Genomic DNA, 15,843 nt, shown 5'->3' on the forward strand with positions numbered 1-15,843 from the left:
AAATAGCTATAAAGTGGCCCATTTTGAGCTTTAGCAACGCTCCTCGGTCTTCTGTTTACATAACAGTGGAGACTTGCCCAACATTGACTGTGTTGTGTAAACAGAGGACAAGCGTTGCTAAGGCTCAAAATGGGCGACTTTAGATCTATTTTTCTAATAGAGATGTATGATTTCACTAATTTAAATATATTACAAAAATGGTCAGCATGACGGTTACACCTTAATGAAATGCTGAGAACTTGTGACACCACCGAGAAAAACTTTTAGGATCTTATACATTTGTGGAGGAAAAAAATTACAGGGCTCAAGAACTGGTGGAGGAAGGAGGGGTTTGGGTTCCTGGAGAACTGGGCCGACTTCTCTGTCGTCTACAGGCTCTATCGTAGGGACGGGCTGCACCTCAATGGGGAAGGGGCAGCTGTGCTGGGGTAGAAAATGGCTAGAAGGTTTGATGAGTGTATAAACTAGGGACTAGGGGGGGAGGGTGATACATAAACCTCTTAATTGTATATATACTAATGGCAGAAGCCTGACTAATAAAACTGGGGAACTGGAATTAGTGATGTGTGAGGAGGACTGTGACATAGTGGGAATAACTGAGACATGGCTGGATGATGGCTATGACTGGGCAGTTAATGTACAGGGTTACAGCCTGCTTAGAAAGGATCGTCAAAACTGGAGAGGGGGAGAGGTCTACCTTTATGTAAAGTCCTGTCTAAAGCCCACACTCCGGGAAGATATAAGTGAGGGACATGAACATGTGGAGTCACTGTGGGTAGAGATACATGGAGCTAAAAACAACAATAAATTACTAATAAGAGTTTACTATAAACCACCTAATATACCAGAGTCCACAGAAAATCTACTACTAAAGGCAAATCATAATGAGGTGGTTATTATGGGGGACTTCAACTACCCAGATATAGACTGGGAAACTGAGACCTGTACATCTCATAAAGGAAACAGGTTCTTGGCAATAACCAAAGACAATAACCTTTCCCAACTGGTTCAGGACCCGACTAGAGGGACGGCCATACTGGACTTAGCATTAACTAGTGTTGGGCGAGCATGCTTGGCCCTTCGCAGTGTTCGGCCGAATACCGCGTGTGCTCGAGTCTCCTCCCCGCATGTTTGGTGCCTGCTACGCAGCCAATAAACGTGCAGGTAAGTACTGCCATTCACTGTAATGCCGTAGCCATGTTGGCTGCTGGCATTAAAGTGATTGGCTGGACGGAACGTGTCATCGGGTGCTATATAGCCCTTTTAAGGACTATTGTGTGTGGCAGCAGTATTTTTTTTTTAGTGCAACCTGCACTAAATTGCTAAAACTTGTTAGAGACCCAAAAGTCCTTTAAGGACTATAGTTGTATCTGGCAGCAATATATATTTTTAGCGCAACCTGCGCTAAATAGCTTGCAATTGTTTGGCCGCTGCAGACAGCGATATTATCTGCGCTACATCTCCTGTGTAAGGTGTGCACAGCCCAAAAATATCCGTAACATCCAGTGTACTTTTTCCTTAGACGGTGTACGCTGCGGACAGTTACATTACCTGCGCTACATCTCCAGTATAACATTAGCGCATCCTAAATATCAGTGACATTCATTCAGTGTAATTTTTTATTGAGCATCCTAAAAGTATCTGTGATGTTCTCTGTACTTTATTTGCGCATACACTTACAAAACCTGCGCTACTGTACGTGTGACATAATTGCAAGCATGTATACCATTTAGAATGCGGAAGGTGAGCAGTAAGGGACGGGGAAGTCGCCGTGCTGCTGATGGTGCACGCAGGGGCCATGGTGAAACTGTGCCTGCTGCCAGAGCAGCCTCCGACCATGGAGAGTCTTGGCAAACAAGTGATCACACACTTGGATACTCCAAGGAGCTGTTTTCATCACCATTCCTTCATTTGGGCCTCTCGCCAAGCCCTCTTGAAGAGGGACATGAGGAGATCTTATGCCCTCATTCCCAAACTCTTGAGCATCTACAGTCAGAAGAAGATGATGGTGGGGAATGGCAATTAGTGTTTTACAAGGTGGATGATGATGATGACACACAGTTGCCAATAAGTCAACCGCAATTAGTGTCTCAAGAGGTTCATGATGAGGATGAGACACAGTTGTCAAAAACTGAGGTTGTTCTTAGATCAACAAGTCAGGAGGATGACCAGAGTGAGCAAGTGGAAGAGGAGGTGGTGGACGATGAAGTCACTGACCCAACCTGGGAAGGTGGCAAGCCGAGCGAGGACAGCAGTACAGAGGGGGAGGGATCCGCAGCACCCCAACAGGCTGGAAGAGGCAGTGGGGCGGCAAAAGGGAGAAGGCGGCCACACCAAACAGGCCCGCAACTGTTTCCTGAAGCACCCCTTGCGGCAATCTCCCTTGCCAAGGGGCAGGTGTTCCACAGTCTGGCACTTTTTTGAGGAAAGTGCAGACGATAAAAGAATTGTTATTTGCAACCTGTGCCGCACCAAAATTAGCAGGGGCGTGAACACTAGCAACCTCACCGCCACCAGCATGATCCGCCACATGGCATCAAAGCACCGTAATAGGTGGGCCGAATGCCTGGGTCCACAACCAGTGTCTGCGGGTCACACCACTGCCTCCTCTTCCCCTGTGTTACGTGCTGGCCAATCCCCTGTCCAAGATGCAGGCCCGGATGCCTCCCGCCCTGCACCTGGACCTTCGCAAGCACCATAGAAACATAGAATGTGTCGGCAGATAAGAACCATTTGGCCCATCTAGTCTACCCAATATACTGAATACTATGGATAGCCCCTGGCCCTATCTTATATGAAGGATGGCTATTATGCCTATCCCATGCATGCTTAAACTCCTCCACTGTATTTGCAGCTACCACTTCTGCAGGTAGGCTATTCCATGCATCCACTACTCTCTCAGTAAAGTAATACTTCCTGATATTACTTTTAACTCTTTGCCCCTCTAATTTAAAACTATGTCCTCTTGTAGCAGTTTTTCTTCCGTTAAATATTCTCTCCTCCTTTACCTTGTTGATTCCCTTTATGTATTTAGCAGTTTCTCTCATCTCCCCTCTGTCTCGTCTTTCTTCCAAGCTCTACATGTTAAGGTCCTGTAATCTTTCCTGGTAAGTTTTATCCTGCAATCCATGTACCAGTTTAGTAGCTCTTCTCTGAACTCTCTCCAAAGTATCACTATCCTTCTGGAGATATGGTCTCCAGTACTGCGCACAATACTCCAAATGAGGTCTCACTAGTGCTCTGTAGAGCGGCATGAGCGCCCCCCTCTGTCTACTGGTAATGCCTCTCCCTATACACCCCAGCATTCTGCTAGCATCTCCTGCTGCTCTATGACATGGTCTGCCTACCTTTAAGTCTTCTGAAATAATGACCCCTAAATCCCTTTCCTCAGATACTGAGGTTAGGACTGTATCACTGATTTTATATTCTGCTCTTGGGTTTTTATGCCCCAGTTGCATTATCTTGCACTTATCAAAATTAAATTATAGTTGCCAGATTTTTGACTATTCCTCTATTTTTCCTAAATCCTTTTCCATTTGGTGTATCCCTCCAGGAACATCAACCTTGTTACAAATCTTTGTGTCATCAGCAAAAAGACACACCTTACCATCAAGGCCTTCTGCAATTTCACTGATAAAGATATTAAACAATATGGGTCCCAGAACAGATCCCTGAGGTACCCCACTGGTAACAAGACCTTGGTCTGAATATACTCCATTGACTACAACCCTCTATTGTCTGTCCCGCAGCCACTGCCTAATCCATTCAACAATATGGGAGTCCAAGCCCAAAGACTGCACTTTATTGATAAGCCTTCTATGTGGGACAGTATCAAAAGCCTTACTAAAGTCTAGATAAGCGATGTCTACTGCACCTCCTCCATCTATTATTTTAGTCGCCCAATCAAAAAAATCTATAAGATTAGTTTGACATGATCTCCCTGAAGTAAACCCATGGTGATTTTCATCTTTCAATCCATGGGTTTTAAATTTTTCACAATCCTCTCCATAAGGCCTCATGCACACGACCGTTGTGTGCATCCGTGGCCGTTGTGCCGTTTTCAGTTTTTCAATGGGTCCGTGGAAAAATCGGAAAATGCACCGTTTGGCAGCCGCATCCGTGATCCGTTTTTCCTGGCCGTGAAAAAAATATGACCTGTCCTATTTTTTCTACGGCCAACGGTTCAAGGACCCATTCAAGTCAATGGGTCCGTGAAAAAACACGGATGCACACAAGATTGTCATCCGCGTCCGTGATCTGTGTCCGTTTCTTCCTATCATTTCAAAGGCAAACTTGACTTAGATTTTTTTTTCATTTTTCATGTCGTGGATCCTCCAAAAATCAAGGAAGACCCACGGACGAAAAAACGGTCACGGATCACGGACCTACGGACCCCATTTTTGCGGACCTTAAAAAAAAACGGTCGTGTGCATGAGGCCTAAGGCCTCATGCACACGACCGTTGTGTGCATCCGTGGCCGTTGTGCCGTTTTCTGTTTTTTTTTCGCGGACCCCTCTGACTTTTAATGGGTCCGTGGAAAAATCGGAAAATGCACCGTTTTGCAGCCGAGACCGTGATCCGTGTATCCTGTCCGTCAAAAAAATATGACCTGTCCTATTTTTTTGACGGACAACGGTTCACGGACCCATTCAAGTCAATGGGTCCGTGAAAGAACACGGATGCACACAAGATTGGCATCCGTGTCCGTGATCCGTGGCCGTAGGTTGCTTTCATACAGACGGATCCGAAGATCCGTCTGCATAAAAGCTTTTTCAGATCTAAGTTTTCACTTCGTGAAAACTCATATCCGACAGTATATTCTAACACAGAGGCGTTCCCATGGTGATGGGGACGCTTCTAGTTAGAATACACTACAAACTTTGTACAAGACTGCCCCCTGCTGCCTGGCAGCACCCGATCTCTTACAGGGGGATATGATAGCACAATTAACCCCGTCAGGTGCGGCACCTGAAGGGGTTAATTGTACTATCATATCCCCCTGTAAGAGATCAGGGCTGCCAGGCAGCAGGGGGCAGACCCCCCCCCCTCCCCAGTTTGAATATCGTTGGTGGCACAGTGTGCGCCCCCCATCGGGCCCCCCCTTCCTCCCTCTATTGTTATAAATCGTTGGTGGCACAGTGTGCGCCCCCCAATCGGGCCCCCCCTTCCTCCCTCTATTGTTATAAATCGTTGGTGGCACAGTGTGCGCCCCCCATCGGCCCCCCTCCCTCTATAGCAGTAACAACATTGGTGGCAGTGTGCAGCCTCCCATTCCCCCACCCCCCCATCATTGGTGGCAGCGGAGTTCCGATCGGAGTCCCAGTTTAATCGCTGGGGCTCCGATCGGTAACCATGGCAACCAGGAAGCTACTGCAGCCCTGGTTGCCATGGTTACTTAGCAATAGTACAACAGTAGAAGATTCATACTTACCTGCTTGCTGCTGCGATGTCTGTGACCGGCCGGGAGCTTCTCCTACTGGTAAGTGACAGTTCTTTAGCAATGCGGCACACAGACCTTTCACTTACCAGTATGTGGAGCTCCCGGCCGGACACAGACATCGCAGCAGCAAGCAGGTAACTATGAGTCTTCTACTATTGTACTATTGCTAAGTAACCATGGCAACCAGGACTGCAGTAGCATCCTGGTTGCCATGGTTACCGATCGGAGCCCCAGCGATTAAACTGGGACTCCGATCGGAACTCCGCTGCCACCAATGATCGGGGGGGGGGGGGGGGAGATGGGAGGCCGCACACTGCCACCAATGTTGTTACTGCTATAGAGGGAGGGGGGCCGATGGGGGGCGCACACTGTGCCACCAACGATTTATAACAATAGAGGGAGGGAGGGGGGGCCCGATGGGGGGTGCGCACTGTGCCACCAACGATTTATTACACTAGAGGGAGGAAGGGGGGCCCGATGGGGGGCGCACACTGTGCCACCAACGATTTATTACACTAGAGGGAGGACGGGGGGCCCGATGGGGGGCGCACACTGTGCCACCAACGATATTCAAACTGGGGAGGGGGGGGTCTTCCCCCTGCTGCCTGGCAGCCCTGATCTCTTACAGGGGGATATGATAGTACAATTAACCCCTTCAGGTGTGGCACCTGAGGAGTTAATTGTGCTGATCATAGCCCCCTGTAAGAGATCGGGTGCTGCCAGGCAGCAGAGGGCAGTCTTGTACAAAGTTTGTAGTGTATTCTAACTAGAAGCGTCCCCATCACCATGGGAACGCCTCTGTGTTAGAATATACTGTCGGATCTGAGTTTCACGAAGTAGCTCATATCCGACAGTATATTCTAACATAGAGGCGTTCCCATGGTGATGGGGACGCTTCAAGTTAAAATATACCATCGGATTGGAGAAAACTCCAATCCGATGGTATAAAAGAACTCCAGGCTTTACATTGAAAGTCAATGGGGACAGATCCGTTTGAAATGGCACCATATTGTGTCAACATCAAACGGATCCGTCCCCATTGACTTGCATTGTAATTCAGGACGGATCCGTTTGGCTCCGCACGGCCAGGCGGACACCAAAACGACTTTTTTTTCATGTCCGTGGATCCTCCAAAAATCAAGGAAGACCCACGGACGAAAAAACGGTCACGGATCACGGACCTACGGACCCCGTTTTTGCGGACCGTGAAAATAAACTGTCGTGTGCATCCGTGTCCGTTGTTCCTTTTTCCGTAATTTTCTGCAGACCCATTGACTTTCAATGGGTCCGTTGAAAACTCAGAAAATGCACCGTTTGTCATCCATGTCCGTGATCCGTGTTTCCTGTCCGTCAAAAAAATAAGACCTGTCCTATTTTTTGGACGGACAACGGTTCATGGACCAATTCAAGTCAATGGGTCCATGAAAAAACATGGAGGCACACAAGATTGGCATCCGCGTCCGTGATCCGTGTCCGTAGGCTACTTTAGCACAGACGGAACCGCAGATCCTTCTGCATACAGCTTTTTCAGAGCTGAGTTTTCACATCGTGAAAACTCAGATCTGACAGTATATTCTAACACAGAGGCGTTCCCATAGTGATGGGGGCGCTTCAAGTTAGAATATACTAAGAACTGTGTACATGACTGCCCCCTGCTGCCTGGCAGCATCCGATCTCTTACAGGGGGCTGTGATCCGCACAATTAACCCCTCAGGTGCCGCACTTGAGGGGTTAATTGTGCGTATCATAGCCCCCTGTAAAAGATCAGGTGCTGCCAGGCAGCAGGGGGCAGACCCCCCTCCCTCCCCAGTTTTAAATTCATTGGTGGCCAGTGCGGCCCCCCTCCCTCCCCCTGTATTAAATTCATTGGTGGCCAGTGTGGCCCCCACTGCCTCACTCCCCTGTATTAAATTCATTGGAGGCCAGTGCGGCCCCCCCCGGCCCCCCTCCCCTGTATTAAATTCATTGGTGGCCAGTGCGGTGTTCAGGTGTTATACAGTCGAGGAACGAAGATGTGCGATCATCTACCATTGAGATTTTTGCATAGGCTGAGCAGTTAGGGAGAGAGCCAGGTCTGTTGCAGGGCTCTCCCTTTGGTTCCTTAGTTTTGGATCCAGTCAGTCGGATCTTCATTTTGTGTCTTCTAGTTTTCTGTGACATTATAAACCGCCAAAACCGTCTCAAGCATGGATCCGGTTTCACTTTTGACTGAACACATGCAGTGTCTTTCATTGGAGGTAGCAGATCTCCGTAAAACTGTTTCTGTCACGGACGGTGTACAGGAAACAAGACAAAGCAACATGCATATGACTGAGTGGATCCAAAGCTAAGGAACCAAAAGGGAGACCCCTGCACAAGACCTGAGACTTTCCCTGGCTGCTCAGCCTATGCAAAGATCCCAGAGGTGGATGGTTGCATATCCACGTACCTCGACTATAAAACCCCTGAACACCCTACAATAGTGAGGGGACACGACCACCGGCTCCCTACACCAGACACGGAGGGAGTCAGGGTCATCTGGGATCCAGCAAACAGAAAATAACAGATAAATGTTCAGCACTTAACTTTGTAGCAGACTGGAAAACAAGATCAGCATGCAAGCCGCCCAGTAATGCACCATGGGGAGGAATTTAAAGGGAAGCAATCAGTCCCACTACATGACAGCTGAGAGAGGCTAACGAGATGAGGAACTGAACAGCACAACAAAGAGAACTCAAGGAGGAGGTTCTGAAAGGCTTCTGTCAGAGCTTCTCAGCTGTCTGGTTGTGACAGTACCCCTCCCTCTACGAGTGGACTCCGGACACTCAGAGCCCACCTTCTCAGGATGGGACCTATGGAAAGCCCTGATGAGACGAGAGGCCTTAATGTCCGTCACTGGGACCCACATCCTCTCCTCAGGACCATAACCCTCCCAATGAACAAGGTACTGAAGAGAACCGCGGACAAGACGAGAATCCACAATCCCAGAGACCTGAAATTCAAGATTACCATCAACCATAATCGGAGGAGGAGGCAAAGGCAAGGGTGCAATGGGTTGAACATAAGGTTTCAATAAGGACTTATGAAAAACATTATGGATCTTCCAAGTCTGAGGAAGATCAAGACGGTAGGCAACAGGATTGATGACAGACAGGATTTTGTAAGGCCCAATAAACCTAGGACCCAACTTCCAGGAGGGAACCTTCAATTTGATATTCTTGGTAGACAACCACACCAGTGTCACAACCAGACAGCTGAGAAGCTCTGACAGAGGCCTTTCAGAACCTCCTCCTTGAGTTTCTGTGTTGTGGTATTCAGTTCCTCCTCTCGTTAGCCTCTCTCAGCTGTCATGTGTTGGACTAATTGCTTCCCTTTAAATTCCTCCCCAGAATGCTTTTCTGGGCGGCTTATACTACTTCCTGGAGTGTGTGTGCATGCTGACTTTGTTCTCCTGTTTGCTTCAAAGCTAAGTGTTGTACCTTTATCTGTTATTTTCTGTTTGCTGGATCCCAGGTGACCCTGACTCCCTCCGTATCTTGTGTAGGGAGCCGGTGGTCGTGTCCCCTTACTATTGTAGGGTGCTCAGGGCTTTATAGTCAAGGTTCGTGGATATGCAAACCTCCACCATTAGGATCTTTGCATAGGCTGAGCAGCCAGGGAAAGTGCCAGGTCTTCTGTAGGGGTCTCCCTTGGTTCCTTAGCTTTTGGATCCAGCGAGTCATTTATACATGTTGCTTTGCCTTGTTTCCTGTACACCGTCCGTGACAACCAGATCACCAATATTCAGGTCCGGACCAAGCACACGTCTCTTATCTGCCACACGCTTATATCTCTCACTCATGCTCTTTAGATTATCCTTAATCTTTTGCCAAATAGATGACAAAGACGAGGAGAATCTGTCCTCATCAGGTAAACCAGATGACCCCTCTCCCAAGAAAGTCCCAAACTGCGGATAAAACCCATATGCACCAAAAAATGGTGACTTATCAGAGGACTCCTAACGACGGTTATTTAAAGCAAACTCAGCAAGGGACAAAAAAGAACACCAATCCTCTTGATTCTCCGCCACAAAACAGCGCAGATATGTCTCCAGATTCTGATTGACGCGCTCTGTCTGGCCATTCGACTGCGGGTGGAAAGCAGAAGAGAATGACAACCGAACCCCCAAGCGAGAACAGAAAGCCTTCCAGAATCTGGAAACAAACTGCGTACCCCTATCAGAGACTATGTCTGAAGGAATACCGTGCAATTTGACAATGTGATCAATAAATGCCTGCGCCAGCGTCTTAGCATTGGGCAAACCAGGAAAAGGGATGAAATGCACCATTTTGCTAAAACGGTCCACCACCACCAGAATCACAGTCTTCCCCGAGGAACGAGGCAGGTCCGTTATAAAGTCCATGGACAGATGTGTCCAAGGACGGGAAGGAATGGGTAAGGGAAGGAGAGGACCTGATGGCCGTGAATGAGGGACTTTGGCACGAGCGCAAGTCTCGCAGGCTGCCACAAAACCCTCAACCGACTTACGAAGCGCAGGCCACCAGAATCTCTGAGCGATGAGATCCAGTGTGGCTCTTGCCCCCGGGTGCCCAGCAAGGACCGTATCGTGGTGTTCCTTAAAAATCTTGTGTCTTAAAGCGAGAGGCACAAACAACCTCCCAGGAGGACAAAGATCAGGAGCCTCTGACTGGGCTGCCTGCACCTCTGCCTCCAATTCAGAAAAAAGAGCAGAGACCACCACACTTTCAGCCAAAATGGGACCCGGGTCTTCAAAATTCCCGCCTCCCGGAAAACAACGTGACAGGGCATCTGCCTTCGCATTCTTAACTCCAGGGTGGAACGTGACAACAAAATTAAACCTAGAAAAGAACAAAGACCATCTGGCCTGTCTCGGGTTCAGATGCTTGGCTGACTCCAAGTAGGCCAGATTTTTATGGTCAGTAAATACGGTAATAGGGTGTCTGGCTCCCTCTAGCCAATGGCGCCATTCCTCAAAAGCCAACTTGATGGCCAACAATTCCCTATCTCCCACATCGTAATTTCTCTCTGTGGAGGAGAGTTTTTTCGAGAAAAAGGCACACGGTCGTCATTTGGCAGTAGAGGAACCCTGAGACAAGACCGCCCCCACACCCACCTCAGAAGCATCAACCTCAACTATGAAGGGTAAAGAAATATCAGGTTGCACCAAGATGGGAGCGGAAGCAAAACTTTCCTTGATGTTAGAAAAAGCCTTACGCGCCTCTACTGACCAAGAAGAAAAATATACCCCCTTTCTGGTCATATCAGTGGGTGGTTTAACAATAGAGGAATAATTCTAAATAAACTTCCTGTAATAATTGGCAAAGCCCAAAAAATGCATCAGCGCCTTCTGATTCTCAGGAAGCTCCCACTCAAGCACAGCGCGGACCTTCTCGGGGTCCATGCGAAAACCAGAAGCGGAGAGAAGAAACCCCAGAAATTGAATTTCTGGAACCGCAAACACACATTTTTCCAGTTTCGCATATAATTTATTCTCCCGCAGGATGAGCAAGACCTGACGTAAATGTTCCTTATGAGTTTTGAAATCAGGAGAAAAAATCAAAATGTCATCCAAATACACTAATACAAATTTTCCCATCAAATGATAAAAAATGCTGTTCACGAAATGCTGAAAAACGGCTGGGGCATTCATCAAACCAAAAGGCATAACCAAATTCTCAAAATGGCCCTCAGGGGTATTGAAGGCCGTCTTCCATTCGTCCCCTTCTCTGACCCTGACCAGGTTGTATGCCCCTCTTAGATCTAATTTGGAAAAGACTTTAGCCCCAACAACCTGGTTAAACAGGTCCGGGATCAGAGGAAGCGGATAAGGGTCATGAATAGTGATACTGTTCAGCTCTCTGAAATCCAGACAAGGTCTTAAAGAACCATCTTTTTTCTTAACAAAGAAAAAACCAGCGGCAACAGGTGACTTCGAGGGTCGTATGTGTCCTTTTCTCAGACTCTCAGAGATATAAGCATGCATAGCGATCCTCTCAGGTTGGGAAAGATTGTATAAATGAGATTTAGGCAGTTTGGCGCCTGGGATGAGATTAATAGGGCAATCGTACTCCCTGTGCGGGGGCAAATCCTGAACTCCACTCTCAGAGAAGACATCCGAAAATTCAGAGAGAAAAGATGGAACAGTCTTAGTAGCAACCTCAGAAACAGATGTCGTGAGGCAATTCTCTCTGCAAAAGTCACTCCAACCATTTATTTGCCTCGCTTGCCAATCAATGGTGGGGTTATGTTTAGTGAGCCAGGGTAGCCCCAACACTAGAGGAGTAGGCAAACCGCTAAGGACGAAACATGACACATCCTCAACATGAGCATCACTCACAATTAAACGGATATTGTGAACTATGCCCTTTAATGATTTCTGAGAAAGTGGAGCGGAATCAATAGCAAAAACAGGAATATCCTTTCCCAAAGTGCGCACCTGGAAACCATGAGTTATTGCAAATTGATTATCAATTAGATTGACCGCTGCTCCACTATCCACAAAAATCTCACAAAAAATGTTCTTGCTCTCTAGCGCCACCCTAGCCGGCAGGACAAAACGGGAACTACAAGAAAACGGAAAACCTTCGATTTCCGCCCTTAACCCTGCCAATAGTAACAGACGGAACATTTTTAAAAGATTTTTTCCTGTTTGTTTCTTTATTACTCCCAGAAAACTGCCTGTATCTCCTAGAGGGACAAATATTTGCCAAATGATTTATACTTCCACAACAAAAACAAACCCTCCCATGCGAGCTGAATCTTCTATTGTCAGAAGCAATCAACCCCAGCTGCATGGGCTCCTGCTCAGAAGGGGCTGACAGCGACTGGGACCCCTGCACACAGAATGGGACCGCTGCACTGTCTTGGAACTGAGTATGGCAGGAAGGGGACATCTCTCCTCTCTCTCTAAGACGCCTGTCAATACGAACAGCCTGAGACATAGCAGAGTCCAAAGAAATAGGCCTCTCATGAAAGGCAAATGCATCTTTCAATCCCTCTGAAAGACCATGGCAAAATTGACTTCGGAGTGCAGCATCATTCCAACCAGTATCAGCTGCCCATTTCCAAAATTCTGAGCAGTATATTTCTGTGGATTGTTTACCCTGGCATAATAGACGTAGTCTAGACTAAGCCAGAGCAATACGATCCGGATCATCATATATCTGACCCAGGGCTAAAAAGAATTCATCCACTGAACGGAGAGGCCGTGCCCCCTCCGGCAGCGAAAAGGCCCAGGACTGAGCGTTACCCCTGAGCAGCGATATAATGATCCCCACCCTCCGTTCCTCATCACCAGAGGAATGGGGAAGAAGGCGAAAATGGAGTTTGCAAGCCTCTCTAAAACACACAAAATTCTCACTACCCCCGGAAAAACGTATCCGGGAGCGAGATCTTAGGCTCAGAACAAACTCCATGAACGCCAGCTGAACCGGTCACTTGAAGCTGAGAAAAAGTCCTGCGGAGATCAGCTACCTCCAATGAAAGACCCTGAAGGCGTTCAGCCAAAAGTGAAACCGGATCCATGCTTGAGACGGTTTTAGCTGCTTATAATGTCACGGACGGTGTACAGGAAACAAGACAAAGCAACATGCATATGACTGAGTGGATCCAAAGCTAAGGAACCAAAAGGGAGACCCCTGCACAAGACCTGAGACTTTCCCTGGCTGCTCAGCCTATGCAAAGATCCAAGACGTGGATGGTTGCATATCCACGTACCTCGACTATAAAATCCCTGAACACCCTACAATAGTGAGGGGACACGACCACCGGCTCCCTACACAAGACACGGAGGGAGTCAGGGTCACCTGGGATCCAGCAAACAGAAAATAACAGATAAGTGTTCAGCACTTAACTTTGTAGCAGACTGGAAAACAAGATCAGCATGCACACACACTCCAGGAAGTAGTATAAGCCGCCCAGTAATGCATTATGGGGTGGAATTTAAAGGGATGCAATCAGTCCAACTACATGACAGCTGAGAGAGGCTAACGAGATGAGGAACTGAACAGCACAACAAAGAGAACTCAAGGAGGAGGTTCTGAAAGGCTTCTGTCAGAGCTTCTCAGCTGTCTGGTTGTGACAGTTTCTCAGTTTCAGGTGACCGGTTCAGCTTGCGTTAATGGAGTTTGTTCTGAGCCTAAGATCTCGCTCCCGGATACGTTCTCCGGGGGTAGTGAGAATTTTGTTCGTTTTAGAGAGGCTTGCAAACTCCATTTTCGCCTTCTTCCCCATTCCTCTGGTGATGAGGAGCAGAGGGTGGGGATCATCATCTCGCTGCTCAGGGATAACGCTCAGTCCTGGGCCTTTTCGCTGCCGGTGGGGGCACGGCCCCTCTGTTCAGTGGATTAATTTTTTTTAGCCCTGGGTCAGATATATGATGATCCGGATCGTATTGTTCTGGCTGAGTCTAGACTACGTCTTTTATGCCAGGGTAAACAGTCCGCAGAGATATACTGTTCAGAATTTTGGAGATGGGCAGCTGATACTGGTTGGAATGATGCTGCTCTCTGAAGTCAATTTTGCCATGGTCTTTCAGAGGGATTGAAAGATGCATTTGCCTTTCATGAGAGACCTACCTCCTTGGACTCTGCCATGTCTCGGGCCGTTCGTATTGACAGGCGTCTTAGAGAGAGAGGAGAGATCACTCCTTCCTTTCATACTCAGTCCAAGGACAGTGTGGCGGTCTCATTCAGTGCACAGGGGTCTCAGTCGCTCTCAATCCCTTCTGAGCAGGGGCCCATGCAGCTGGGTTTGCTTGCCTCTGACAATAGAGGATTCAGCTCTCATAGGAAGGTTTTTTTCTGTTGTGGAGGTATAAATCATTTGGCAAATGTTTGTCCCTCTAGGAGATTCAGGCAGTTTTTTGAGAGTAATAAAGAAAAAAAAAGAAAAAAAATCCTCTAAAAACGTTCCATCTGTTACTATTGGCAAGGTTGATGCGGAAATTGAAGGTTTTCCGTTTGCTTGTAGTTCCCATTTTGTCCTACCTGCCAGGGTGGCGCTAGAGAGCAAGAACATTTTTTGTGAGATTTTTGTAGATAGTGGAGCAGCTGTCAATCTCATTGATAATCAATTTGCTATAACTCATGGTTTCCAGGTATGCACTTTGGGAAAGGATATTCCTGTTTTTGCAATTGATTCCGTTCCACTTTCTCAGAAATCGTTAAAGGGCATAGTTCACAATATGCGTTTGATTGTAAGTGATGCTCATGTTGAGGATGTCTCATGTTTCGTCCTAAGCGGGTTGCCTACTCCTCTAGTGTTGGGGCTACCCTGGCTCACTAAACATAACCCCACCATTGATTGGCAAGCGAGGAAATAAATGGTTGGAGTGACTTTTGCAGAGAGAATTGCCTCACGACATCTGTTTCTGAGGTTTCTACTAAGACTGTACCATCTTTTCTCTCTGAATTTTCGGATGTGTTTTCTGAGAGTGGTGTTCAGGACTTGCCCCCTCACAGGGAGTACAATTGCCCTATTAATCTCATCCCAGGCGCCAAGCTGCCTAAATCTCATTTATACAATCTCTCCCAACCTGAAAGGGTTGCTATGCATGCTTATATCTCTGAGAGTCTGAGAAAAGGACACATACGACCCTCGAAGTCACCTGTTGCCGCAGGTTTTTTCTTTGTTAAGAAAAAAGATGGTTCTTTAAGACCATGTCTGGATTTCAGGGAGCTGAACAGTATCACAATTCGTGACCCTTATCTGCTTCCTCTGATCCCGGACCTGTTTAACCAGATTGTTGGAGCTAAACTTTTTTCCAAGTTTGATCTAAGAGGGGCATACAACCTGGTCAGGGTCAGAGAAGGAGACGAATGGAAGACAGCCTTCAATACCCCTGAGGGCCATTTTGAGAATTTGGTTATGCCTTTTGGTTTGATGAGTGCTCCAGCCGTCTTTCAGCATTTTGTGAACAGCATTTTTTATCATTTAATGGGGAAATTTGTATTAGTGCATCTAGATGACATTTTGATTTTTTCTCCTGATTTCAAAACTCATAAGGAACACTTACGTCAGGTCTTGCTCATCCTGCGGGAGAATAAATTGTACGCTAAACTTGAAAAATGTGTGTTTGCGGTTCCAGAAATTAAATTTCTCGGGTTTCTTCTCTCCGCTTCTGGTTTTCGCATGGACCCCGAGAAGGTCCGTGCTCTGCTTGAGTGGGAGCTTCCTGAGAATCAGAAGGCGCTGATGCGTTTTTTGGGTTTTTGCCAATTATTACAGGAAGTTTATTTTGAATTATTCCTCTGTTGTTAAATCACTCACTGATATGACTAGAAAGGGGGTCGATTTTTCCTCTTTGTCGGTAGAGGCGCGTAAGGCCTTTTCTAATATCAAGGAGAGTTTTGCTTCCGCTCCCATTTCTGTCCTTCATAGTTGAGGTGGACGCTTCTGAGGTG

The sequence above is a fragment of the Bufo gargarizans genome, unplaced genomic scaffold, assembly GCF_014858855.1.
Source record: "Bufo gargarizans isolate SCDJY-AF-19 unplaced genomic scaffold, ASM1485885v1 original_scaffold_1653_pilon, whole genome shotgun sequence".
NCBI classification, from domain to species: Eukaryota; Metazoa; Chordata; class Amphibia; order Anura; family Bufonidae; genus Bufo; species Bufo gargarizans.